Source organism: Dipteris shenzhenensis, chromosome 14, assembly GCF_047967505.1.
Source record: "Dipteris shenzhenensis isolate YYH24624 ecotype China chromosome 14, Dip_SZ_1.0, whole genome shotgun sequence".
Lineage (NCBI taxonomy): Eukaryota > Viridiplantae > Streptophyta > Polypodiopsida > Gleicheniales > Dipteridaceae > Dipteris > Dipteris shenzhenensis.
The window spans coordinates 47,571,722-47,599,602 of NC_141609.1; positions in this window are offsets into that span (position 1 = coordinate 47,571,722).

The following is a 27,881-nucleotide window of genomic DNA, read 5'->3' on the forward strand; positions in this document are numbered from 1 at the left end:
GGTTTGTTGGAAATGGACATGCAGGGTTGCTTGGTTATTGCAATCAGTTAAACAATGCTCAGTCAATGTCTATGCAAGCAAGCGAGATGCGCAGAGCCCAAGCAGAGATGTAGCACATTTAGGAAATAGCACCATTGTTGCAATGCATAACTCTATGCAGGATCTTCAAAGGGAGAACCAGGATCTTTAGGATAAATCCAAAGCATTGGACTTGGAGCGAAATGCATTGGACTTGGAGCGACATAAATTAGAAGAGTCACTCTATAAGCTAGCTGAGTCCAAAAAAGGCTTGGAAAGATCTATATACAATCAAGTATGATGAGAGAAGGAATGAGAGAAGGCAAAAGAACGAGTGCAAAAGATGAAAGAACACCTTTGGGATTGAAGGAGAGGAAAAGAAGGTACTTACATAACATGGATGCATTGGCACCCACTGGTGGTGCTAGAAAGAGGAGAGTTCGGGCTACAAGGTTGGTTATCAAATGTTCCAATGAGATTACACTCTTTTGTGCTACACTATTTGTGACTAAGTTTTTATTGTGTTCTTCTTTAGGAACTTCATGGAAGATGTGATGGGAGAATAGACGGGGATGATATTGACTGTTCATATGCTGTAGCTAGTTTATTGAAGTCAAGCGATGTCATTGGGATACTAAGGGACCCAAGACACAAGCGCCTACGTGTGCAAGTTGCTGAGGAGGTGATGAAGGACTTCAAGGATATTGTGGATGCAAAGGAGATGCTTGCAGCTTGTGATACTGCCGGTAAGTCATGAAGCTTACACATCTGTTTTCAAATTTTTCAAGTCTACTATTTTGGGAAAGTATAAGAAGTCTACAGTGGCCCTACCCACACCTTGGTCTGTGAGATGTGCATGGCAAGAAACAAACCAATGTGCAAGAGAAATGCTTGGAGGGTACCATTGCATAAGGGGCACAATGACTTGGAAGAGTAAAAAGACATCTGGCTTGCAAACCTTTGAGATGAATGCTTTCAGCAATGTCTACTTAGATGTTGAGAAACTGCAACAAGCAATGGTCAAATTCTATGGCATGAGAGAAGATGGTAAGAGGAAATCCATTATAGCATTGCACTTTACTTAGTTCATTTCCTATATCATATTTATCCTAATGATTTTTCTCTTTTGTTGTACAGATTGCAATGGAAAGCTCATATTTGTCATCAAAATGGATGAAGCTCAATTGGTGAAAGAACACAAGTTAGAGAGAATCAGCATCTGCATTATGAATAAAGCCTTAGCCTTTGTTCAAGGGGATGAAGAAGTAGAGCAAGATTTCTCAGTGCAATTAGAGAAAGATATATGGTGGCTTGCAACATTTGAGACTCTGAAAGAGAGCTGAGAAGTTGTTGTCAGAGATGGGATTCCATGGAGGACATTTCAAACTTAAGGAGGATAAGAGAATGTCTAGGGCAACACAAAATCTTCCTGCAAAAGTGTCCATGGGTGGAGGGAAGGCAAGGAGATTCCTATCGAACCACAATCTTGACAAAGACAAACATACATTGTCTCAAAGTAGTTTGGATTGGGAATACTGGAAAGCATTGTGTGAATGCATGACCAATAAGGCTTCTTATCCTCAAGTACCAACTTTGAGAGCTAAAGTATGGACAAAGGTAAATGCATTGATAAAATTGCTTTGCCAAGTTCAAATCGATGAAATGTATTATGAAAGGTTCAAGATGGCTGTGAAAGAGTTTATGCAATTAATGGTGAAAGCATGGGGGAGTTGCACATTACGCATTACATGGTAATCTTGGCACCATCGCAATATTTAGCACTTGCTTTATAAATAGTTTTTGTGTTGATTTGATTCTCATCTTGTTTGCAACATATTCTCTATGCACACGGACCATGGTTTGTACAAAATTGGGGTCCTTTGTCAATTTGGAATACACAAGGCATGGAGAAGTCGCATTATAGAGCCAAGGTAGCCTACTTCAAGAACTCAAGGCATGGTGGTGGTGTCACTCGTAGCAATGCATTGCATGAGATGTTCGACTGGTTTTTTAGATGTTTACTAGGAAGGACTTTGAAGTTTGAAAAGGCAAAGGCATCAGAACTTGCAAAAGCAGTTCAAATTGTATCAAAGAATAGAAGGCATAGTGCTTGGAAACCATCCATAGGGAGTCAAGGAGTCACACGACGTTGGTTGCAAGCTAGAGTGAGAGAAGGAAGCAGATGGGTCCAACCACCAACAGAAGCTATGGTGTAATTGCATACAAATATGAAATAAATATATTGCTTATTTTGACCACAATTTGTATACTCTCTTTAATATCTTGCTTATTTTGACCACAATTTTTGTACTCACACAACGTTGGGGAAAGTGGGCACATGGTGAAGGAGGGGGGAGAGAAGGAAGGGGCATGGGGCAGGGCAAGGGGAGGGGTGGAGTGGTAGCAAGGGTGGAGGGAGGGGGTATGGGTGAGGGCGACGGGTGTGGGTGGGGCAGGTAGGGGGAGGGCAAGGGGGGGGAGGGCGACGAGGGTGGGGGGGGTGGAGCGGTTAGGGCAGGGATAGGGGCATGATGAAACCCTAGATGTAATTAATAGGGATGTCAAAACATGATGGGCCCTTATAAAAGTTTATAGCAGAAATTTGAGATGAAGGATTTGGGAGAGCTGCGTTACTTCTTGGGCATTGAGGTTATTAGATCCCCGAGTGGGATATGGCTATTGCAAAGGCAATACGGTTTGGACATGCTGCCCAAATATGTCCAAATATGGGATGACAGGCTGTAAGCCTATCTCTGTTCCATTGGAGCAGAATGTGAAGCTCAATGCAGAGATAGGTGAGCTTCTTGAAGATATTACTATGTACAGGCGCATAGTAGGTAGCTTGATTTACATGACTATAACCAGACCAGATTTGAGCTATGCTGTGGGGCTGGTGAGCCAGTTTATGCAGGCACCAAGGAAGCCACATTTGGATGCGGCTAGGCGCATACTGCGGTATGTGAAGTCCACATTGCATTATGGACTGTTTTATGAAGCTGGGTGTGCATTACAGGTACATGGATACACAGATGCTGATTGGGCTGGTAGTGTCTCAGACAGGAGATCTACTAGTGGTTTTATGTTTTCCCTTGGGAGTGGTGCCATCAGTTGGAGCAGCAAGAAGCAGCCAACAGTTGCCTTGTCGAGCACAGAGGCTGAGTACAGGGGTGCAACAATGGCTGCATGTGAGGTAGCTTGGTTACGGAAGCTACTTGCAGATATGGGACAGTCAATTCATGGAGCAGTTGTCATTCATTGTGACAACATTAGCAGCATCATGCTTGCTAATAACCCAGTTTATCATGCTAGAACGAAGCACATTGAGGTGCATTATCACTTTGTGAGAGAGAAGGTTCTAGCTGGTGAGATTGATCTTGTCTATGTCAGCACTGAGGAGCAGGTGGCTGATATTTTTACGAAGGCATTGGGTACCGAGAAGCTTCGCAGATTTAGGAGCTGGCTTGGTGTACGTGAGATGGATTTGAGCTTGAGGGGGAGTGTTGAGATATCAAGCTCTCTTGGATGACTATCATTTATGTCACCGCCTATGTTAGTTGTACTCGTGGTGTAGTTAGACTACCACGTATGTTTTTGGTTTGGGTTCACATATGAACCACGTATTCTAGGTTTTGACATATAGGGTATTTCCCTCTTCTATTGTATTGTTGTTGTGTGCAAAAGTGAAGAAAGGCTTCACCCTCCAACCTTGTGTCCTCTCTCTTTTGTGTGTTGTGAAGAAAGCTGAACTTGAGTCTCCTATCTCTCTCCCTTATTCTTTACATGGTGACACTTTCATTTGTTCTTCATTCTACAGTCACTTTGATAGTGACCCATCCTTCCGCAATGGTAGCACTTTGTTGATGTTTTACTGAATAGTGCTTGTTCTTCATTATAGCTGTTGCATGTAGATGTCGATGTCGATGTTGATGCCTTCAACTCTCCTTTTTCAAAGAGAGAGGATACACATTCCTCAAACTTTGGATCTAGCAAATTCTTCAAAGTGGTTGTTAGTGCACTGTACTCTGCAGGCATGCTTTTAAGGAGGATTGCAAGTGCATCTTTCTCCCCTACTTTTGCATTTATGCCTTCTAGTTGGGTCATAATGCTTTTGATTTTGTTGACAAATTGTGCCATGGATTCATTGAAGCCCATGTGCATACCATAGAATTCAATCTTAAGATGGATTTCTTGGTTTTTGGCTTTTGCACCAAACACTGTGTTCAACTCATCCCATGCATCCTTGGCATGATCCTTAGAGTCTATATGATGAATTATGTTTGGACCCAAGTGCAATCCAATGAGTGATAGTGCTACTTCATCTTTTTCCTTCCAAGCATCATTTTGTGCAGTGGGTATGTCTTCTTTTACAGTCTTCCAAAGCTTTTGATGCATCAGGAGATACCTCATTTGTGTAGACCACAATGTGTGGAATCCTTCCCCAGTGAACTTCTCAATAGTTGGGGTGCGTATTGCCATTGCAAAAGTCTTACCAATTGAAGATACTTTCAAATCTAGTAGTTTCTAATTGCATACAATGATTCTGACTTGACAAGCACGTAGAGCTAAAAAAGAAGATCACTTTTCCTTTTTGGAACGTGTCCAAATTCTTTCTGGATTGAGAGTTATGCCTAGTCAAAGATTTTCTGGAGAAGAGAAGGCCTTTGCTAATGTGGCACAGGGATTGACATGCACAATTTCATATTGTGCTTAGCAAGGTTGTTGTGCTTAGGTGGCACTATGGTGGCCTATTACCCCAGCTTAGTTAACCCAAGGTTACTCAAGGCTCAACTAACCCAACAGTTAACCAAAGTTAAAGGTTACCACCTTATCTGCCATGTGGCAAGGTGTGAACCAACCTTGGGCTATGAAGGTTTTGGAGAAGAAAAATAGAGGCGCTTCGATGAAGAATCCTGAGGAGTCAACAACTATCACGAACTAGAGATTGGAGACTACAGTAAAGGATTTTAGACCCTTTCAGATGCACTAGAATAGACAGAATCCAAAACTATAGCCTCTAGCTATGGTTTCCAACACACGGCTAGCTTGACCAATCTCTGTTGCTCACGATTTGTTTGTTGAGGTCTTCTTATTTTCTGAGATGCCGTTTGCCTTGCTTTGGAGCCGGGAGCCGTATGCTGGCCCATGAGCTATAGGAGTAGTCAATGGGCACTAGGAGCTTGCAGTTCAAGCTGGTTGCAGAGGCTCAAAGAAGCCATGCTGATGGAGGTGCTGAAGTGTTGTTGGCTATGCTGTAGAGCCTTCGATGGAGGTTTCTCACATGCACGAGTTTCGGTAGCGACTACGCGAATGGAAAAGGTGTCTTTCAGAAGCAGGAGTTGATTCTTTGTCTTGTACTGAACAAGGCCTTAGCCAACACGCTGATCCCTGGCTTTAGGTAGGACGGGCGGTGATTCATACACTATGGCACTTTATAAGGAAGACGATAAATGTCGTGGGAGTCTTCTAGAGCAGCAAGTTGAAAGGCGTTGCTTTGTGTATGACTGGAGGCTATAGGTAGTTATGCCATGTCACTGTAGAGGCTAGCTCGTAGTTATTGGTTGCTCGTAGGAGTCGATGCTGAGTTGCATTATAGATGCTTCATTGGAGATGCCTATAGGTATCCGCCATCACCACCTTCATCACCTGCAATTCCACACAAGCTTCCATTCTGTCATTGACATTGCTAGCTTCGACCTTTGCTTCACAACGTTTAGATGCTGAGATGACCTAATTGCATCGACGCTGGAAACAGGATTCTATCCTTGTTGGATTTTAAAGCTTAGGCTTTAGAAGGCTGTAGAGGCTAGTTGAAGGTGGGCATAGGTAGCTACTATAGAGGTCCGTCGGCTTGTAATAAGGATAGGACTTTGAAGATAGTCTACCTCTCTTTCTCTCTAAGAATACTCTCATAAGACAACATGCATGGAATGAAGAGCTCAAGTGAAGATCACTCTTTCTCAGTCTAAAATCTACATCTAAGAGAAAAAACATGAGCACCTACGGTGTGCCTACAACTAATCTAGGAGAGCTAGACCTCGCTAGACCTAAGCTTTGATATCATGACAAAGTGAGGGGTCAAGGAGGATCGTAACACCATGAGAGAGACATAAGATAGGCAACAATTGATCTATTGAAATCTCTATATTCAACAATACATAATAGGCTTCTTATATAGAGAGAGCCTTTAGAATAGTCAAACCATGTGGGATCTTCTCATCCACATCTCTCCTTGTGGATATCCTCAATCCACATCTCCACATCATGTAGTCCACATCTTAGGGTGGCTACTTTAATACATTCGTTATCACATACCTTTGCCTTTTAATCTATGTGCTCACGGCACAATATCTCAACACCCATCCCAAAGAAGGCCGAATCTCCAGACGTCAGCGAGAGGAGGACTTGGAGGAGGACCAATGCAGACAGGAGCAACGGAAGAAGTTCAAGCAGACAGGAGGCCGTGGGAACGTGTTTGGGTGCCTTTAAGGCCCCCACCAAGAGTCAAAAAGCCATACTGAGCAAAACCAAGAGCGCGGGCCCTAAGGGAGATCAGACAAATGCAGAAGACCACCAACAACTTGATCCCACGTGCTCCCTTCCAATGTGTGGTACAGGAGATTGCACAGGGATACAAGGATGATGTGCACTTCAGCACAGGAGCTATGGGGGTGCTCCAAGAGGCTGTAGAGCAAGTGACCACTACTCTGTTCGAGGACGCCAACTTGTGTTCCATCCATGCAAAGCGCATCACGGTCATGGACAAGGACATGCCTCTGGCGAAGCGGCTATGGAGTGACCCAAGTTTGAAGCCCTAGATTCTCTTGCAGCCCACTCTTAGGACTTAGACCACCCCTTGCCCTTGAAGGCACTATCTTGTATCTAAGGCCCAAGGATCGATTTTTTTAAATAAATATATTGACATTCTCTACACTCTCGCATTGTTGTATATTTTCCATCTCAATGCTTGTAGTAAATGATCATTTTAAGTTAAGTTTTGAATTCTATCAAATCTTGAAGGAATTTCACCATCGCGCAGAAGGGAAAAGTGTCTAGCACGTCGCCAGGACCCCAGAAAGCCCAAAACCCACCACAGCATTCTAGACTTGGCAAGTCCAAAATGCCGTGGCGGGTTTTGGGCTTTTTGGGGTCCTAGCGACGTGCGGCAAGTCCAAAATGCCATGGCGGGTTTTGGGCTTTCTGCGGTCCTGGCGACGTGGTGGACACTTTTCCCTTCGGTGCGACGGTGAAATTCCTTCAAAATTTGACAGAAATGAACTCTTGATACCTAGAATTGGTCTCGGGGGGGTCACTATGTATAAACCCTCTATACCACGTGCGTTTAAGGCATATTTCTAAAATCCCTTATCTGTGTAAATTCTTCATTAATAAAATGTACCCCTTTTCTATACAAATCTGTAAATTTTTTCCAAAACTATTTTAAATAGTCCCTTATGTATGTTTATTTCTGTAAATTTTAGAAATAAAAAATATCCTTTTGTTGAACTCACGTGATAGGGTTACATATGATGAGTGACCCCCCCGAGGAATTGGTGAAAATGATACTAAATTGGCTAGAAATTTATTAAATTAACACAATTAAAATGATGGAGAAAATATATCATCAACGACTTAAACAAAATACAATGGAATTCATGACGAGAAATGATAACTTAAAACGAATAATAAAGACATGTAGTCATGTATCCATTGAAATATCCATTTCAATTTATGTTTATATATACAAAAGGCCTCATAGGCTATCTTTCTTCTTGGCTAGTTCGAGTACATCGAGAATAGGGGTCTTTGAATCCCCTAGTGGATTCCTAGATATAAATCTAGCTGCAACAGCACTAACATCCTCCTCTCCTGTTGCCAAAGACATAGCCGTTGCCGTCAATGCCCTGCCATGAATGTTCGATCCAAAGGCATTGATAGCAGCTAGGTGGTGTACCAAAATGACTTTGTCAGCATTTCGAGCAATGTTGGAGTATCCGATAGCACGCGACAATGCCTTGCACTTCAGCAGCTCCGAAGGACCTCGAGGAGAACATTTGCCATGATAGACCACGATATGCTCTGCAACTTTGCCAAGGTAATGGGCGAAAGAATGATCTCGCCCAAATGTGCTGCGAACATTACCCCGTCGAGATGAGAATTCATCAAGCTCGAATGCATCCTGCAACAATTCAACAAATTAGAAGACTGACAAAACAAATTATACTAAAAGCACATCAAAATAAAAAATATTGTTCGAACTTACCACTACAGCGTCGTCGACTTCTATCCCTTCCTCATTTGCAATGTTGATGGAACCAAGTGCTGTGTGATGTTCCATTTGGGAGGTGGATGCTTTCTCCTGACCTGTGTTGGAGGTGGAAGCTTCTACATGAGAGGATTGTGCATCATATACGGACATGTCTGCATCCCTCATTGAAACTAGCATCGTCAAGAGAAAGTCTTCCATTGTCTGGTCTTCAGTACCTAAAACCCTAAGATCTTTGACACTTGTGTCAACATTGAACCCCGATAGGACTCCGAGTGCCTCATCCTCTCATAGTCCAAAAAGAATCTCTATGTCATGGAGGAATACGTACACTGCTGGAGAGGGGGAAACACAGTGGACTAGAGCAGGAGGGGGTAGAGAACTCGGGCGGGTCACTCATCATATGTAACCCTATCACGTGAGTTCAAAATAAGGATATTTTTTATTCCTAAAATTTACAGAAATAAATATACATAAGAGACTATTTAAAATAGTTTTGGAAAAAATTTACAGACTTGTATAGAAAAGGGGAACATTTTATTAATGAAAAAATTTTACAGATAAGGGATTTTAAATATAGGCCTTGAACGCACGTGATATAGAGGGTTTATACATAGTGACCCCCCTGAGGTAGAGAAGATGCCAAATGAGTTCCCATGTTTGAAAAATGGAGGGAGAATGGAGCTGGACCAGATAAGAGGAGGGGGCAGCCTTTAACAAGCTAAGAGGGGGGGGGAAATTCACCCAAAAGGGCCCACTGCCTCTTGAATGACTTGTAGGTTTGTTTGGGGGAGGTGCATATGGGAGAAGGGTCAAGCATGGGTTGAGCGGGGGGGAGGGGGGGTGATGGTTTGAGTGGTCCTCGGTGTAAGAGGAGTAGCCAATAGGGGATGTTTGCAGGTCTGCCCACCCTCCACCTCAACATGGCATTGCCCCACAAAAAGGAGCATCCCATTGGTACACCTCAAATACCTCACTAATCCCTTGAAATTAGGAAATACTAATTGGGGACCCTTTGGAGACCCCAATTCTCCCCTAATAACAAGCCAACTACATCTCATAGTGCATTTGGTGGATGAGATTGCTATATGCTACCGGCACTATACATGCATGATGGTTGTTCTTCCTCAAGCGCTTCATGAAGACCTTGAAGGGTTTCATGAGGCAAAATGCAAGGCCCGAAGGTAGCATGGCCGAGGGTTGTTTGGCACAAGATTCACTCATATATATTTCTGAGTTTCTTGTTGCTATGGGATAGCCCTCTTCCACGACTATGGAAAGATGATGAAGACCTAAGGATGACCTCTATTGTGCCTCAAGGGAAAGGATGTGGAGCAAAGTAATGGACACGGAGTTGATTAATAATATCAACCTCTATTGCATGCTTAATAGTGATGTAATGAAAAGATGGGTGATAAGATACGAGGATGCAAAGGCAAGAAGACAAGGAGAAAGGGCCCTCTTTCGTATAGTACACCACGAATCTCGTGTGCCATACCCTCAGCATCTAAGAGCACTTCTAAAGGATATTTATGTGGATTGGCTAATTGACGAAATGGAGAGACACAACAAGACAATGCACCTACAGGCACGTTTACTCAACTAAAAAAAACTTACGAGCACGTCTATTTGCACGTCTAGAGACCCACGTCTAAAGGCGCATCTATATAGCAGACACACATGCCTATAGATGCACATATCGACACGTAAATAGACGCTCTGTCAGAAAATTTAAAAAACAGACAGATGCATTCTTAAATGCATTTATAGATGCATTTATAGACGGTCTTATAAACGCATTTATAGACGCATTTATAGACGACGGTCTTATAAATGCATTTATAGATGCACAAATAGATGCTCCTCGAACAGACAGATGTTTATATAGACGCGTTTATAGACGGTTCGATAGAGGTGCTACATAATATTTTTAAAATTTTGTGTGCTTGAACAGAATGTTGTGTATGTTGTGTATGCTATGTAGTTATAGGAATCCCATTTCCACATTATATGTAATTCAATTCTTACATCCAACCACATTTTAATCAGCACTCTTGCAAGCACGTCTATAGTCGACAATTACAATTCCAAATAAAACATTACAACTCCAAAACGTTTAGTTCACAAGGCATTAATAAATAGAACGTTGCACAAGAAAATTGAAAGCCAAAAAAATAAAAAGAGTATATAAATTCATAGCTCAAAAAGTGCTTGTATGTACATATAGCATGAAGCTAAGCCACGTCCTATGGCTTCAAGTACCAAAAATAAGAGGAGTGTATATACAAGAGACACGAAGCCAAGCCAGTGGCTTTAAGTACAAAAAAGAGTAGTTAGCACTACTACTATGACTAATGTAAGTTCTCCATGTCCTCACTCTCTTCTATGCTCCCTTCTATGCTCCCTTCTCCGCCTCCTTCCTCGTCTTCTTGTGCAGGGTACTGTAAACCTCGGGAGGGTCACTATGTATAAACCCTCTATACCACGTGCATTCAAGGCATATTTCGAAAATCCCTTATCTGTAAATTTTTCATTAATAAGATGTACCCCTTTTCTATACAAATCTGTAAATTTTTTCCAAAACTATTTTAAATAGTCCCTTATGTATATATATTTCTGTAAATTTTAGAAATAAAAAATATCCTTCTGTTGAACTCATGTGATAGGGTTACATATGATGAGTGACCCCCCCAAGCTGTAAACAAGGGACAACATATATCAATGTATGAAAAATCAAATCTTTACTTATAATATTGACATTATTTAATTACTTTCAAATACCTCGGGGGGCGCTCTAGTAGCCCGGATATACTGCTCCTCAGTAATCAACCCATCATTATAGAAGTGCTTCCATGTATCTCCTCTACGATGGTAGTGGTGGTAGGCTATCTCGACAAGAGTAGTGTGGTTCCCACGATATCAAGTTGCAAGATGACACAATTTGTGGAGGGGTTAGTACAAAGAAACAACCTCCTAATAAACTACATAGCGACACTTTATAGCAACCATTCTTTTTCGACGCTTTTAACGACTTTAATAATGACATTTGTGCCTATTTAAAACAAAAATTTAATTTAAAAAGCATTGGTATTTTCGTCGAAAAAGGGCCTATGCCTTGTAGTGGATTATGCACAATTCCGTACATCCATTACCGTCCATGAGAATTTTTCTGATTTTGAGGAGTTGATTGCTCTTTTAATTTTTGAAGACCAGAGAAATGGTGGTGCATCTTCTTCAGGAGGAACTTCAAAAGAAACTGGCTTCTACTCAAATGCTGGAAGAGGTAGAGGCAGAGGTAGAGCAGGCCGATTTGGAGGCCGTGGCAGAAATTTGAATATGCAACAAATTCAAGAAAACCAGTCCTATGGAGGACGTGGTAACTTTAGAGGCAGTGGGAACCAAAGAGGTCATGGTGGATGGCAGAGAGGCCAAAATGCAAAGAGTAATGTTGAATGCTACTACTATGGTAAAATGGGTCATATGGTTAAAGATTGCTATAAAAAGCAAAATGACATCATGACTGGAGTAGACAGGGTAATGACAGAAATGAGCAATTGTTTATGGTGCAGCACATGACCAATTCTGTGACAAGTATAGAAAAAAGCAATGATGTGTGGTATGTTGACTCAAGTGCATCAAACCACCTAACAGGTCATGCAGAATGGATGCAGGATGCAAGGAAAATGGAAAGACTAGGATTTGTGGAGACTGGTGATGATACTGCACATCCTATTGTGCAGATTGGTAAAATTCCTTTGTCTATGCAGGATGGGAAAAAGAAATACCTGTCTGATGTATTTCATGTCCCGAATATCACCAAGAACTTGGTTTCTATTGGTTAAATGGTTGAGCAGGGCTTGCAGGTCAGATTTAATCCTCATGGATGCTTTGTTGAGGATGTGAAAAATAAAGGTCGCTTGATAGAAAAAGGGAAGAAGAAGGGCAGGATGTTTATGTTGGATGCAGACATGCCTGATTTGAGTGCAACAATGTTTGCACATGGGACCGGTGTAGTTGTAGATATTGATATCTGGCATAAATGCATTGCTCATGTTAATGTACAGCGACTTAAATTAATGCAAGCCCCCAAAATATTGTTGCAAGATTGCCTAAGTTCAAGGTTGCAAAAATGCATAAGGTATGTGAAGCCTGTCAATTTGGAAAATAGGCAAGGAAATCGTTTCCTAGACATGTTCAAGAGAGTAAGAGGCCATTGAAATTAATCCACTCTGATGTGTGGACTACTAAAGCATCTATTGGAGGCTATCATTATTTTGTCACTTTTATTGATGACTACAGCAAAAAAGTTAAGGTGTATTTTATGAAAAAGAAAAGTGAAGTGTTTGGGCATTCAAAGCTTTTAAAGCTATGGTTGAAAAAGAAACAGGACTGCAAATAAAATGCCTAAGGTTAGATGGAGGGGGAGAGTACCTCTCAAATGAGTTTGCAAGGCATAAAGAAACAATATTCATGCAGTCATACCCCACAGCAAAATGGACTTGCAAAAAGGAAAAACAAGCATATTGGAGAGGTATCTCATGCCATGCTCAATGAAAAAGACCTACCAGATTATTATTGGGCTGAAGCAGTTGCTACATCAGTCTACATAATGAACAAGACTCCCACTGCAGCAATACATGGCATGATGCCAGAGGAGAGGTACACTGGTAGGAAACCAGATATTTCTCATTTGAAAGTTTTTGGTTGCATTGCCTATGTTCATGTGCCAGATGAGTTGAGATCCAAGTTGGATCCAAAGGCTGAGAAGTGCATCTTTGTTGGTTATTCTCTGCAGCAGAAAGGGTATAGATACTATAACCCTTCTACTCATAAGTTTTTAGTAAGCAGAGATGTTGTTTTTTATGAGATGAGTAGTTGGTATAAACCAGTAAATGTGATTGATGATGTAGATGCACAAAATGGTAATCCTGCACAGAATTCATAGAAGCAATCACAAAATATTAGTGGACCTATAGTGTCCTCTAGCAGTGGTTCACATACTTCGCCATGGACATGCAGATTGAGATCAGGAGGATCTCCTCAAAGCAATGTAGATAGTGGTATCACAAAAAGGAAAAGAGAAAGTAGATCAACTATTGGCTTTCAAATTTCCAAGGCAGATTTCTCACTTTATGTGAGAAAAATAGAGAAAGGCATTGTGCTGCTTGTCATTTATGTTGATGATTTGATCATCACAGGTGATAGTGATGAAGATATCCTTCATGTGAAAATGCTATTGAAGCAGAAGTTTGAGATGAAGGATTTGGGAGAGCTGCGTTACTTCTTGGGCATTGAGATGATTAGATCCACAAGTGGGATATGGCTCTTGCAGAGGCAGTATGGATTGGACATGCTGTCCAAATATGGGATGACTAGCTGTAAGCCTATTTTAGTTTCTTTGGAGCAGAATGTGAAGTTGAGTGCAGATGCAAGTGAGCTTCTAGAAGACCCTACTATGTACAGATGCATAGTAGGAAGTTTGATTTATATGACTATTACCAGGCCAGATTTGAGCTATGCTATTGGGTTGGTAAGTCAATTTATGCACACTCCAAGGAAATCGCATTTGGATGTGGCTAGATGCATACTGAGGTATGTGAAGTCCACATTGCAGTATGGACTATTTTATGAGACTGGGGTCCAGATACATGTGCATGGATACACTGATGCTGATTGGGCTGGTAGTATTTCTGATTGGGTGTTCTGCACCCACCAAAACTTGTGTGGCTCTCTGTTTCTCTCTCTCCCTCTTCCGTTCTGCTTTCGTTGAGAGCACTCTCAACTGGTATCAGAACCCGGGTGATCTAGCTGAGCGTGCGTGAATGCCTAGAAGCTCAATAGCTCTGTGGGAGGAAGGAGAAGCGCTATGGGAAGCTTTGTGGGTGATTTTACTTGCATCTGAGTGCGTAGAGACCTTGAAGGAACCTTTGGAAAAGTCACTTTAGTTTTACGAAGTGCTTTTGAGAGCCTGTTAAGTGTTTTCAAAGAAAAAGTCATTTTTTGAGCTTTTCCCTATTCCGTTCAACGACAGAGACTTTGTATTGACTTGTAGAGGCAACCATTGCCTGCTTTTGGTGTCCATTTCACTTCAAGAGCTTGGAAACACCTTCATTCTTGAATTTGGGATCATTTTGTTGGATTTCTAGCTCACTGTGTCAATTTCAACGTTTTTCTGCCCGGGTGTTGGAACTCAAGTTTGAAGCAACCATTTGCAGATCTGTCAATTCCGGTGGACTCAGGAGGTCCTAAAACTTCTATGTTACTCATCATTCACAGTTTAGTGGAGTTTACAAATAGTTGACTTTCCAAAAACGTTCTTCAGCCCGTGTGTTGGCCCCAGTGATTGGGACCACGGTTTCCAAAACCGTCTATCTCATTGCATTCTTGACGCCTAAAGACCCCTACCTGTCAGTTCTTGTGTGATTTGGTGAAGTATTTTTAGAGTTATAGATCTCTATGTATTTGATTTCGTCTCTCTGTTATGCATTTTTCATTCTAAGGTTTTGAAACCTTGACATAGCAGTGGATAATTGTTGACTCTCATTTCTCACTCATCAGTGGGGATTTTGGAGTTCCAACAGAAGAGAGATATTTGTAGATTGTCTTGCTGAGTCCGATTATGCAATGGCACCCATGTTTTGAGGCATCTCAGGTTCTATTTTTAGTAGCGGTCATTGCTATGGGACCATGATTTCTTGAGCATACCTTATGTAGATCACTTTGGTTGCAGTTTGAGCCATGTGCACTCATTCATGGTGTGCATTGGGTTGTAGTGGATGATATACAGGCCATTTTGTTGCATTGTGATCCTTATTAGATGTGCTAATAGGCCCAGATTACCTTATGGGATGCTATTTTTTATGGATGCTTTGCACATGGATGCTAGTTTATGCTAAGGGATGCTTTGACACATTGCAAGTGATGCACTGATAGTGTTATGCTCTCTTGGATGAGATATGGTTGATGCATATGCCCATGGATGGTGTTTATGCTTGAGCCATTTGGCACTTATTGGCATTTTGGATTGCCATTGCAGTTAGCATTTTATTTTAGGCCAGATTTACTCATATGGATGCATAGTACATGCACATGAGTTAGCTGTATCTTTTGATGCTTTGAGCTTTGAGTTTTAGGTGATATTTCACTCTATTGTGGCATACACATTTGGGTGCACCTAGTATTTAGTGTGATTCTCTCTTACAGGCACTAACATGTAAGATTTTGCTTTATTTGCATCATGGCATCCTCTTCCATGTCTGAAAAAGGAGTTTTTTAGCATTAAAAAGTTTGATGGGACAAACTTGTCTTTGTGGAAAGAACAAATAAGGGATGTGCTTATTCAAAAGAAGCAGATAAATCCCTTGCAAGGGATTGCAGCTAAGCCTGTAGCTATGTCCATAGATGAATGGAATGAGTTGGATGCATTGGCAAAGTCTACCATTAGACTTCATCTTGGGGAGATAGTTTATTTCACAATAGTCACTAAAAAGACTACGGAAGCTTTATGGAAAGAGCTATGTGCTACATATGAGAAAGAAATTGCCTCAAACAAAGTCTATCGCATGAAGAGATTATTTGAGTTGCACATGGAGGGAGTATCCATAGCTTTGTACTTGAATGAATTTAATATCATTTTTAGTCAACTTGAAGCTCAGAAGCTGAATTTCGATGTGGAAATGAGGGCAATATTTCTCTTATGCTCATTACCATCCTCATGGGATACTTTATGTACTGCTATCAATAACTTTGCACCTAGTGGAGTATTGAACGTTGATGATGTGGTTGGTACCTTGTTGGCCGAGGAGATTAGATGGAAGTCAATGGAAGGCAATAAGCACGATGTAGCCTTAAATGTGCAAAGGGGCAGATCACAATCCAGGGGGAAGTTTCAAGAAAGAGGGAAGTCCCGTAGCAAGTCTAGGGCATGGAACATTGAGTGTCACTATTGTGGCAAGAAGGGCCACCTGAAAAAGTATTACTACAAGCTTAAGAGAGAGCAAAAAGAATGCAAATTGGAGTGCAAATTAGAAGAAAGAGAGTCCAAGGGAGGACAAAGGATCGAGGAGATCAATGCAGTCACACATGATAGTGACAATGACATTCTCTTCATGTCTAGTTTATCTGCAGAGTTGCTTACCACTTTAGATGATGCATATTCCCAAGATTGGATTTTGGATTCTAGTGCTTCATTCCATGTTACTCCCCATAGGGAATGGTTCTCCACTTATGACAGTGGAAAGACAGGTTGTGTGCATCTTGGAAATGACTATGCATGTGACATAGTCGGAGTAGGTGACATAAAGTTTTCTTTTGCAAATGGGTCTGCATTTATTTTGAAAAATGTGAGACATGTGCCTAAGCTAACCAAGAGTCTCATTTCAATGGGTCAGCTAGATGATGCTGGTTTTCAGACCACCTTTGGTTCTGGGAGTTGGAAAATTCAGAAGGGCTCTATGCTTTTGGCCAGGGGTGCCAAGTGTGGGACTTTGTATCCCTTACATGTATCAGGGGTGTTTGATCATGTTGTTGCAATAGCCGAGCAGCCAAGCACTTCTTTATGGCATTGTCGGTTGGGCCATATGAGCCAAAATGGGATGAAACTCTTATGCCGTTTGGGTTATGTACTACATTTAAGTTTCTCTGATTTTGAATTTTGTGAGCACTATCTCTATGGGAAGCAGACTAAATCAGCCCATAAAAGAAGGGGAAAGAAAGAGTTTGAGAAGCTTGATTTGGTGCATTCACATGTATTGTTGAGAGTTCACTCTCAACATCATGTGATCATGTGTGCATAGCACCATCACGTGATCATATGTGCGTAGAACTGACCTCATAGAGTGCTATAAAGGAAAGGGTTAGACCCCCTCACCCTAACCCTAAAAGGGTTTGTATATATTCTATTTTTTCAACTAAATCTAGTGTACAGTTAGTCATTTGTGGTGTGCTCTCTAGCTGTGCCCTCTCTCCTCATCTCCACTCTTCTCCTCTCCCCTCTTCATATTTTGTCATGGTATCAGAGCATGGTTCTACCTTCCACTGAGGCACCATCCTTCTTGTGAGAGTGTGAGAAAGTGATAGAGAGATTGAGTGTTCTCTTCTGTGAGAGACTTCTGTTCATGTGATAGAAAATTTCCATCATTGGTTTCCGTTCTATCATTGAGAGACTATGAGAGTTCTTTAAGAGAGAGATTTAGGTACATTTCGTGAGAATGAGTGTTTTCTTTGAGAGATTTCCTTCATAGAGTGAAAGAGAACAAAGCCCATGCTGTAATGCCCTTCAACTGTTCCTCCAAACAATGAGTTGAAAGGATAGCTCCACAACTGAGACGGGACTCTCCATCAATCCAGTAGTAGCTCCAAAGTTGCCTACCTACACGGCTCTATAGCCCTATCTACAAAGCATCAAGCTCCAAGAGGCTCATAGCGCTTGCTCCAATGGTCACGACACAAAAGCAAGCTCCTGTGATGCCCTCCATTAATAGAGCCGCCTCTACAAAGCTACACGGATGAGCTGCTTCAAAGCCTACCGCCACGAGCTGCATCACCAATGGTGCACATCGGCTCCAATGCAAGGATTGTCCAAAGGCTCCTACATACGCCTAACGAATGTCGCCCTACCTCTCGCTCCACGGCTTCTCTCAAGGAATGCCAACATTATACTGCTCCAATTATCGTCGTTGCAATGCAAGGCTTCTTCAATGCATCTCTGCAGGATCCTGAGGTACAGCATAGGATCTGTGACACTGTAGCTCCCTCCTGCATTGACAAGTCTCTAGCCAGCCGCCTCCATTGCCATTTGCTTCCAAAGCAAACGACTATTCCTTCTTAGTGCAACGACCATCAGCAACCTCTCGTAGTCTCCAGAAGCCTCGGACGTCTCCAATCGGTAGTGCAGCTCTACATCGGCTCTCATCGACTCGATAACCTTCTACGCGGCCTTCTCTAGGCAACACCAAGCTCCTAGCTCAGCAACTCTATAAGCTACACAGCACCCAGCTCCATATAGCCTCTAAGGCTCTAATGCTATAGTCGCAATCGGCCAGCCACCAACAAACAGACTTCTCTTGCACAGCAACGAGCCCATGCATGGGCAACGACCAGCTCCATTGACAAAAATCTCGAGCAGTCGACGGAATCACCAAATTCTGTTGGAATCTTGACAAGATTTTGGCTACCCACGATGAGGCACATGGCACACCACCTCACCCTCTCTAGTCCACAAACTATAACCACAATGGTTAATAGAAGATAGGGTTGGTCAAGCCAGAGAACCTCGATTTATCTAACCCAGTCTAGGTTAGCCAAGGTGTGATCAACAGGTCTCCACATGGCACCCTTATCTCCTTATCTGCCACATCACCCTTGCCAGCTCAACAGGCCATGTCATCAACCACGTCACCTGTGCCACGTCAGCAACCTTATCGTGCCACATCATCATCGACAGCCATGTCAATAGTCCACATCACTTGTGCCATGTCAATAATCCATGTCATCAGTGCCATGTCATCAGCCATTCACCTTGCTGATGTCATCATCTGTGCCACCTCAGCAGTCCAATCAGCACTGACCTCTACAGGCACACACAGTGCTTCACAGTCACTACATGTGACCACTTCTACCACCTCAGCACAGAGCTTCACAAGCACACCTCTTGCTAGGCATAGTGCCATATCATCACTACATGTGACCCACAGTGACACATCATCATTGAGCACCATTTGCACTCCTTTTGCCCCTCCACATAGATCAAGTCGTATCTTTTAATTCAGGAAGAATTTGAGGGTGCTTCGAAAAGAAAACTCGCTCGTTTTTTTGTGCTCTATGCGCTTGTCACATCACCCACATTTCGGCGCAAGTTACACTCACATTTGAGCCTCGCCGACAAAACCACTTCCTTCTCACACATTTGCCTCTACATTGATGCATCTGACCTAGCACTTAAAGAGAACAAAAGAAAAGGAATTATTTGTTGTTCTTTCATCGATCGACAATTGGTTTAGATCTAGATCAGAGTAGACTAGATTGCCATAGAGGGGACGCTTTGAATTTTCCCAAGTTGCCAATCTAAGCCATGCTCGAAATTCCCGACTAGTACCTACTCGGAGTTAGTCCATATGCTCACATATGGTTTCACATCATTACATTACCTGAAACCTTACGTTCATCACTTCTGTGAGTAGACTTCAGAGTTCAGAGGCATTGCAAATTGATTCAGTGGGCAGATAGCATTTGATTTCACACACACATGCCACCATTGTAAAGCCTATTCGGCTATCTCATGGCATCGTGCACATCATTTCAGCCTTGTAAAGCCTCTTGGCTATTCCCGACATCATTGCCACAAGCCTTGTAATACAGATCAGATTTTATATATTGCAATTCTATCTTCACCGACGGTACAGAGATTTCACTTGGCATAGTCAGTGTATTTGCAGTTGATTCATATAGAGATAATCATGACACTTTTGAGTACATTTCTTGCACCATGTCTACGACTAGCAATCTCAATCTGGAGGCATCTGCTAAGTTAGACAACTCCAAGTATGGTACATGGAAATACCAAATGGAGACCATTCTTTTACTTCAGGACAAATGGGAGTATGTCGATGGGTCTACACCTAGACCATTGGACGATCCAGCTACCAGTAGCTCTACTCCATCTGTTGTCACAGCACCAGCAACGGGATCTACATCAAGATCTACATCTACACAAATAGTTTCTGCACTAGTAGTAGATCCTACCATTTCTCGAGCTCAGGCAGAATGGGATAAGAAAGACAAGTATGCCTATCACCTGATCAAGCAGAATGTGCAAGATGTCATGCTAGGACAACTCAACACAGTCAAGACATCAAAAGAAGCATGGGATATGTTCATAGCTCACTACGAGTCCAAGAACACATCCAGGATTCTCACACTGAGAAACCAGATCAACCAGAGTTTCTGCAATAGTAGTGAAACCAGTCATGCGTATGTACTCCACATAAAAGCCTATAACAATCAACTTGCAGCAGTAGGAGAGACTATGAACCCCGCAGAAATGGTTCAAGTAATCCTGAATGGACTAGGAGAGGGATAGGAGAATCTAGTTCAGAGTATTGCCATCCAACGGCAAATTCAAACACTGGAAGAACTTCAATCAGTTCTACTTGGTGAAGAACTCAGAACTCAGGCCATTCAAGCATGTAAAGGTCATTCTAATGATCAGGCATTTATAGCTTCAAACAGAAGCAGAGGCAAAGGCAAAGGTAGAGGTAGATCATATCAAAAAAGTGGTCATCATCAACAAAATCAAAGTCAGCATCAACATCAGCATCAGCATCATCCTCAGCAACATCAAAATCAGTAAGAGGAAATCATTCCAACCGAGGAAGATTTCAAGGACGAGGGAATGCATCCACCAATGTGTCAAACATTCAGTGTAACCACTGTCACAAGTTTGGAAACTATGAAAGAAATTGCCGCAAGAAGCAGTACGACTAAGGCGGTTAATCTAGCAGTAATCGAGGGAATTCCCGAGGCAGAGGAAATCATCATGGTGGACATTCTAGTCACAATCATTTTGCAAATGAACATGGAGATATGTTTCTTGCAAGTGAGAAATTGCATCAGACTGATACAATATGTACCTAGACACTGATTTCAATCCCAAAGAGGATTACAGCTATCAAGTCAACCAAGCGGAACAGGACTCTTGGTACATCGACAGCGGTGCATCATCTCATATGACAAATCATCAGGAATGGTTCACAGAAATGAAGCCATTAGAAGGTCAGAAGAATGTCATCTACACAGCAGACAATACACCGAATCCAATTCAAGGGACAGGTGTTATCCCAATGAACAATTTCACTGGTACGAAAGGATTAGTGAAAGATGTGCTCTATGTTCCGAAGCTCAGCAAGAACCTTTTGTCAGTAGGTCAAATGACAGAACACATTTACAAAGTTATCTTTGACGGTGATAAATGCACTATCAGAGAAAAATCCAAAAGATGTCAGCTAGTAGCAAAAGGTGTCAAGGAAGGATGCTTATACAGGGTGCTAGCTACAGTACTAGATAAGCATGCCATGTTAGCTCAACCGCAACAGATGCCACTATCTGCAAAATGGCACAAGAGATATGGTCATGTCAACTTCAAGTACTTATTAGATCTCAGGAATCAGAATATGGCAATTGGGATTCCGAACCTACAGTTTCTTGGAAAAGTTTGGAAGCATGCTGCTTCGGCAAACAAAAGCGAACCAACTTTGGCAAAAGTACCTCTCATACATGAGGTATTCTTGATTTGATACATACAGATGTATGGGGTTATGCCCAGACCTACAGCATCAATGGTTCACTTTACTAGACTTTCATCGATGACTACAGTAGATATTGTTGGGTCTACTTTCTGAAAGAGAAATCTGAAGTGTTTTCCAGATTTCAAGAATTCAAAGCCATGGTAGAAAACCAGATAGGCAGAAAGATCAAAGTCATAAGATCAGATAGAGGAGGTGAATACATGTCTTCAGCATTCATGAACTTTTGCAAAAATCATGGCATTCAAAGACAATTCACATGTGCAGATACTCCTCAATAGAATGCAAGAGCTGAGAGGAAGAATGGGACTTTAGCAGACAGTGCTAGAGCAATGCTTAGTGAAAAGCATCTTTTGAATCAGTATTGGGCAGAAGCAATAGCTACAGCAAACTACTTGCTTAATCGGCTTGCTACCCAACCGATACAGGGTATGACTCCTTATGAAGCATTCACTGGACACAAGCCACACATTGGGCATCTCCGCATATTTGGTTGCATAGCATATGCCCACATACATGATGACCATCGCAGAAAATTGGATGCAAAGGCACGCAAATGCATCATGGTTGGCTATAGTGAAGAAAGCAAAGCATACAAATTGTATGATCCCATCAATCGCAAAGTCATTATCTCTAGAGATGTAATTTTTGATGAGGAATCAGAATGGAAAACCTCACCTACACAGGAGATAGAAGCATCAACTTCATAGTCATCTACAGAACAGGTTCATGAAGAAGAGCAAGAATTGCCAGCAACACCCCAAGCAGAGCCACATCAGCTCAGACAGTCTACTAGGGAAAGCAGACCACCAGCCAGATTGACATATGCTCAGAAAGCAAAGAAATTCAGGTGGAAACCACTAACTATGCTCTTATGACTACCATCATGGCCACAGAAGAGCCAATGTACTTCGAAGATGCAGTAGACAAGTCAGAATAGCAAACTGCTATGGCAGACGAAGTCATCCATAGTTGCATGGATACTGTGACAATGACTATGCCGGAGATCATGAGACCAAGAGATCGACATAGGGATATGCATTTTTCCTTGGTCAAGGTGCTATATCATGGTTGTCAAACAAACAGCCAACTGTTTCTTTGTCTTCGACTGAAGCAGAATATAGGGCACTCACTACAGGTGCATGTGAGACTATATGGCTCAGAAGACTATTGTAAAAAACAGATTACTTTGATGAGTTAAAGCCAACAACAATATACTGTGATAATAAATCGGCTCAAGCATTGGCCAAAAATCTAGTATATCACTCCAGGACAAAGCACGTTGATGTCAGAGAGCACTTCATCAGACAAAGAGTGTTACTTGGTGACATCACACTGCAGCATTGTGATAGCAAAGAAAATGTTGCAGACATCTTTACCAAACCACTCAGTAAAGAGCTATTTGAGAAAGACCGACTAGCTCTTGGTTTGACGTAGAGGAAGGACATTCCCATTAAAGGGGTGTGATGGAATGTAATGCTCAGTCCTTCTTCGATTCCCCAAAATCATCATCTTGAGGGAAGGCCTACGTCTTGATGTTGATCTTGAGGGAAGGTGTTGAGAGTTCACACACAACATCATGTGATCATGTGTGCATAGCACCATCACGTGATCATATGTGCGTAGCACTAACCTTATAGAGTGCTATGAAGGAAAGGGTTAGATCCCCTAACCCTAACCCTAAAAGGGTTTGTATATATTTTATTTTTTCAACTAAATCTAGTGTACAGTTAGTCATTTGTGGTGTGCTCTCTAGCTATGCCCTCTCTCCTCATCTCCACTCTTCTCCTCTCCCCTCTTCCATCACGTGCTCATATGTGCGTAGCACTAACTTATAGAGTGCTATAAAGGAAAGGCTTACATCCCCTAACCCTAACCCTAAAAGGGTTTGTATATATTCTATTTTTTCAACTAAATCTAGTGGAGATCTAGTGTACAGCTAGTCATTTGTAGTGTGCTCTCTAGCTGTGCCTTCTCTCCTCATCTCCACTCTTCTTCTCTCCCCTCTTCATATTTTGTCATGTATGTGGTCCCATGCCCTCTTACTCTCATTTGCGTATATTTGGGTGTGAGGCATATGCACATGTGCCAAAAGAGCTTCGAAAGGAGCTAGATCCTAAGTCTAGGAAATGCATAATTTTGGGTTATGGTGAAAGTGGAGAGATGGGCTATCATCTCTAGGATCCAGAAGTAAAGAAGATCATACGCAGCCATGATGTAGCCTTCAATGAGAAGAAGATGCATAAGGCACCCATGAGGGATGTGGAAATGAGGAGAATCACTTTCCAGGACATGAATCCACCTGCCAGGTATATGTTGATAGATAGCAAGCTGTCCATGCACCAAATGTGCAAGAAATGGTACCACCAAGTACTCCCACAGGTATACAATCAAGGGTAGATGATGGATCATCTATTGGTGGAAATGATGAGCCAAATGTGGCTGATATGCAAGTGGGACAGCAAGCTGAAATGCCCTTGAGAAGATCATCTAGAGTGTCTAGACTACCTGATAGGTTTGTTCCAGGGGTAGACTATGTGATGCTTACTGATTGCAGGGAGCCTTCTTGCTACAGGGAGGCTATGATGCACGAGGATCAATGCAAGTGGGAGTATGCTATGCATCAGAGATGAGTTCAATTATGAAGAATAAGACTTGGGACTTGGTTTCTTCACCACATGGAAAGAAAGCATTGCCATGTAAATGGGTCTACAAGATGAAGGTCACAGGTGATGATGTGCCTAGGTACAAGGCCGTTTGGTCGCTAAAGGGATGTAGATGACCACACTTAGATGCATGCTTGGCCAAGTGGTAGTAGAGGATATGGAGCTTATGCAGATGGATGTCAAGATAGCTTTCTTGCATGGGGATCTGCATGAGGAAATTTGCATGGTGCAGCTGGAAGGCTTTGAAGAAAAGGGCAAAGAGCATTTAGTTTGCAAGCTGAAAAAGAGGCTCTATGGTCTTAAGCAAGCGCCTAGAGAATGGTATCAGAAGTTTGATGCTTTCATTCGGTCCCAGGGTTTTAGAAGGAGTGAAATTGATCACTGCCTCTACAATAAAAGGGCTAAGGATAATAGCCTAATACTCTGGACCTAATTGAGATATCAATGGAGGAATTTGTGGATGTGGAGATGCTCTCCCTTGGGCACATGCATTGTATCAATTTCCTACATATGGGAACTTCTACTCATGAGCTGCCATCATGTGGTATCAAAGCCACTTTACCCTCCTTGAGCCGCCATCCCATTTTGCCATGTTATCATCTTCTTTCCCTATTCTTTCCTTTCTTCCCTGTCTTGCCATGAATTTTCCTTAAGGTTGTTCTCCCTATCTACTACATCATTTCCCAATCCCTCTAAGCCCAAGTACCCTCTTGATGGGATGCAAACCTTTGGCTAGGAGGAATTAGGAAATGCTCGTGCCCTTTTCTCAAGCCGACACAATCTTTGCTCGATGATGTTTTCATCGATTCGGCCTGCACATGTAACATTATGAGAAATGCTTTGAGCTACAGCTAGGGGATGCTTAGAGAAGTCTTTAGTTTAAATATGAGCTGAAATGGTCTCGCATTTGAGGAGAAATTAGTGAAAATCCAATCTCATTGAGGAGAAATCAGAGCAAACTAGTCTGACTTGCTACTCCTACCCCGGGTGATGTGATGCATCGTTTCATCCAAGCTTCCTACTGGTTCTTCACTAGTAATAGACCTTTCATTCTATTGTGAAAGCCATCTTGGAGCTAATTTGATTAGTTTGAAATTTTCCCTCCACTCTCTACTTGTTTGCTGGAATCAGTTTTGGAGAGTTCTTTGGTCTTTATGTTTGACTAAGTCAAGAATGGCATAGGGCTTTTAATTTTAACTAAAAATTTTTAGTATTTTGACTAAGATTGAGCATTGGCACTCAGTCATTGAATTCATAGAAGGTGATTGTTTTCGATAAAATGCTTTGTTCTTGTGGTTCTAGCAATACTCCATGTGTTAGGAAAATAAAGAAGAAGAGAGCTCCAAAATATATCAATAGGAAAGTCACTAGGCTTCAAGACAAAACTCAAGTCCCTCACTACTATCAATATGCAAAGAACCTTGGTTTTTCAGATTTCTTGCTTGCAATATGCACTTTAATGGTGGTGGTTCCTTCTAAAGAATTGTAAAGGGATTAGACACTACCATTATTGGTAAGACCTTCCCTATGGCTACCAAAACAAAGATAGACAAGTTTGAGGGTGAGAGATTTCACACATGGTAGACCAAACTCAAGTTTGTTCTCATGAAAAAAAGGGATTTGGAAGATTGCTGATGGGAAAGAGAAGAATCCTACCACTAGGGAAGAAGAAGCATTATGGTTACCTAGAGATGAGAAGGAATTGTCTATAATTGCACTTGGATTGAATATTCCTTTATTCATCACATTGATGGTTTTGAAACTGCACATGTTGCATGGAGGCACCTTGAAATTGTCTTTGGAGCACGTGGGAAATGTTTCAAGTATAGCCTGGTCATTAATTGTTTTGATCTAAAGATGAATAAAGGAGAATCAATATTCTCACATATAAACTCCATGAAAAGTATATTAATTCAATTAGATAGCATCAAGTTTGATCTTGATGATGACATTGTGATTGCTATCTTGCTTAAGAGTCTACCTGGTGAGTATGGTACCATTGTAACTACTCTCACTAATCTACTAGAGTCCAATTTAGTAGATATAGAGGCATCCCTCTTGGAAGAAGAAATAAAGATTAAGCAAAGGTATGACTAAAAAGAGAGTGAGGCATATCTGGTCAAAAGCAACTTCAAAGGATCTACAAGCAAGAGCAAGATGAAGTGCAATTTCTATGGAAAGCTTGGTCACTTTGAAAAGGAGTGCTATGCAATGAAAATGATTTCAGAAAATCTTGTGGAAGAAGCAGAGACAGAGGAAGAAGAACCATAGGAGATTAAGGCTCTCATTGTTTTCACCACCCAAGTCAATCTTGATGAGGATGATGACCCATTTATCTTCTAAGTTATTTTGTGTGTGGTCAATAAGGGTTCTCTGCCCTGGGATGTCCCCCTTAGCTGATTGCTAGTCTTATGTGGTGTGAGTTATTTCCTTGTCAAACCTATGGGAATTTCCCATGCAGAGTCACCATTCTCCTAGTTGTAAAGCAAGAGCCATAACTAGAGTGAGTCACAAGCTAGGGTCATGAGTGTTGTTACTAGGTTTCTGAACAAGCATGAAGCTTCCCATGTACTACTGCTGGGGTAAGGGCATCAATTTATGGGGGGGTACGTTGGGATAAATTGATGTATTGCAATTGTACCGAGGGGTACAAGGTTAGTGTGAGTTTATGTGTCATCATGTGGTGGTTAGTGTGACCAAGTTAGGTAGTAGAAGGATCTATTAGGTGTGATTGAGAGATTCATGGACCTGATTGAGAGATCAATGGAGGAATTTTTGGATCTGGAGATGCTCTCCCTTGGGCACATGCATTGTATCAGTTGCCTACATATGGGTAGTTCTACTCATGAATAAATACGTCTTTTTCTTTATTGTTGGTACCCTCCATGCTTCCATTGCTACTCCATCAGTTACATGTGCCTAGTGTTTTGTAGTAGTATAAATAGGTGTTAATACATTCCTTTTGACTATTTGTGTTATTGGTGTTGATAAAGGTTGAGCTCTTTCTTGACTTTAGAAAAGAGTTTTTAAATGTGCAATACAACAACATTCCATTTTTTATTCAAAATATTCAAATGCTATATCTAAAGGAAGCTATTACCCAAATGAAACAAGCTTATGTTGGGTTTCATGGGGAAACCTATTATTGCATGTGCGATACATGCCAAAGTAATGGTGAACAGCTTGGTTGCTTTGCGTCAAAGAAGCCAAAACTCAGTATTTCAACATTATGTGAATTTGTCTTATGTGAGAATCGTAGGGGATCCACGTACAAGAATTTAAAATGCACCTTTGGATAGTGCCACAATATTGGACTAGACAAAGTGCAATGGTGTCCACGTGAAATGGCAGAAGGTCATTATGTTTCAGTAATAGTATTTGAAGACATTCAGGTGGAGTCAAAGGGAAAATTCCAAAAGAAGACCAGCTAAGACAAGGAGATTCTTGACATAGAAACAAAGAAAAGGAAGGCTCTTGCAACCAAGAAGATGAGTTACAACACATAGTTATAGTTATTGAATATCCATCTTTGGAAATTCATACGACACAATTTGATTTACAAATGGCAGGCTGATCAATTTAAAGAGTGTGTGTTACAATTCCCTGAGGCTCGGGGAGTTCACCTCCCAAAAT